Source organism: Montipora capricornis, chromosome 11 (genome assembly GCF_036669925.1).
Source record: "Montipora capricornis isolate CH-2021 chromosome 11, ASM3666992v2, whole genome shotgun sequence".
NCBI classification, from domain to species: domain Eukaryota; kingdom Metazoa; phylum Cnidaria; class Anthozoa; order Scleractinia; family Acroporidae; genus Montipora; species Montipora capricornis.
In genome coordinates, this window is record NC_090893.1 from 14,907,464 (window position 1) to 14,909,963 (window position 2,500).

Consider the following 2,500-nt stretch of genomic DNA (forward strand, 5'->3'; position numbering starts at 1 on the left):
CCAAATTTGCTTCTCCCGGTTACACCGGTATTAATGCCTTGGTCCAGGATTGGAGTGGAGAGAATAACAAGGTTTGCCCTCCGGTGATTCTCGTCGTGAACGCCGTTCGAGTTCTTACGGCTTGTTCCGGTCGTGGAACTTTGATTATTCCTGAATGGCGTCGGCCTCCTTTTGGCCTCTTTTGTTGTGATGGTCCTTCACGGTTTGGGTCGCTCGTCAGGGAGGTTTTTGTGCTTCCCGCCAAACACGATCTCATTTTGGAAGGCCGAGGTCAGATGCAGATCTTTAAGTCTCACCTATCCGTTTTTCGCGGTTGCCCAAATTCAGAATGTTGGCTTTGCATGTGGATTTTGGGTGAGTTTTTGGTGGTGTTGGGATAGTGCTTCTAGCCTGATTGGCATACTTTGAGCCTGAATGGCGTATTTTGAGCCTGATTTGGCATATTTTGATCCTGAATTGGCACATTTGAGCCTGTTTTGGCGTGCTTCGAGTTTATTTGGGTCGTCGTGGTTTGTGCCTGTATCGGTATTTTTGGTCACTGGCGCAGTAGTTGTTTTGATTTTCGCATATTTTTTCTTTTCTTTCAGATTTCCTGAGTTCCGGGATTTGGCTTGAGGGGCCTTATTGACCGATTCTTTGATGCGTGTCACGAAAAACGATCAGCATAGGGAAGGCCACAATGCTTTTCTCGCTAGATCTGGCAAGGTTTACTTGTCCTGTGGCTGTGACCGAGCGGTTTGATTAAGCTTTTGCCGCAGCCTTCCTCTGCGTTGCCATTAGTTCGTATAATTATGAAAGCCAAGTCTAAGGAGCATTTTGATTCTAGTTTTGGGCGTTTCTATGATCACTTTAAGGGTGGAATTTAAGAAGCATATTAAGCCTGCCAGGATTTGGTTCAAGTATAATGTAGCCTGGTTAGATCAGTTATTGAATATGCAGCACCCGTCTGGACAGACCTTCCGGTTTATCTGAGCAAAACCCCAGAATTGATACAAAAGAGGGCATTTAACATTATTTTCCCGGGGCTGCCATATGATGTAGCCCTTTGCCGTTCAGGCTTGCTGCCCCTCAGTCAAAGGCGGGGAAAATCATGGCCAAAAGTTAATTGCAGAATTTCCGAGATAAAGGTTTTCTTTCAAACATAATACCCATTCCCCCTGAACCCACCAGGGTATTCTCTTCGCTCTGGCTCTGTTGTAAATAGCAGTTTAAAGTAGTTGCCAGGACTAAAACGGATGAAACAATTTTTGTACTTATAAATATCAATAATATAGTTGCTGATGCCCTTATAATTCAATTGTAGCTGCAAGAGGGGTAAATAAACTGATCAATCAATCAATCGTTAGGGAAGTTTCTAACTACGGCACGCACAGTGTGAAGTCTTGTGCGGCGTCCAATCTGGCTTATAGGAAATATAGCTGGTTTTTTGTTAGATATCCATGCTTGTTGGAGGTGGGAATCCGCTAATCAATTTAGTTGTTTTTGTTGTTTTTGTTGCTGGCTTTGTAATTTATTTAGAGTCCTGGCGGGGGACGTGAGTTGTGTGGCCCGTCCCAGATTTCCTGTACCCTTTTTCCCTACGGGAATTTTGGGGCAGGTTTTTTCTGGCCACCCTGGTACGCTTACACGTAGCTTCAGTTTATTTACCCTTGCTGTACCTATGCTCCTTTTAATTGGTCACTCATTAAAGTGGGTTATGCGTTACTCTCAGGCGTTACACTCAGGCCATATCCCTATTCTCCAGGATTTGCTGGCTTTTTTCGTTCTTGTTTCTCTATTAACTTCTGGTAAGTGCAGAATAGACCTTTTACAGTTATGTGATAATAGTAGCGCGACTGTTCTTTAATAGCAATCAGATCAGTAAAGTCAGTAACCGGGTGCGTGACCATAGATAGCCTTAAAAGTAAGAAGAAGTATTTTAAAATCCATACGGAAATTTCCTCTTCATCCAAATGTGCTTAAAGGGGAAATTCTAGCATTTGAAAATGATTATGCCAAAAGTTGCCTGCAACTCATTTCCACCCTCATTTAACCAGCTAGACTGGTAAATGGTCAAGCAACGAACGTAGTTATAAGTAAAGTCACCATTAGTGTGTTCTTGGAAGAGTTCTCAAACTATGTGGAAACTGTGATTAGTCTTCTGAGCCTTTGCTCGCTGACATTCAACATACATGTTGACTATGTCAGGGACTCGGACGCTATATGATTTCTAGATATACTGGCCTTCATGGGTCTAGAGCAACACGTCGATAAGCCCACTCATATTTCCGATCACATGCTGGACTTGATGATCACACGTTGCTCAGATACTCTGATCGGCACTAAACCTCGATTGGATTATTTGTTCTCTGATCATTTCACGGTTACGTGCGATTTAGCTCATCCTGGGAAGAGCAGCACCCAGTGTCAAACCAGTATTTTATAGGCGGATTAAAGGAATTGACAAAGGCAAGTTCAGGATGATATATTACGTTCCGATCTTTTGAGAATTGCCTACATA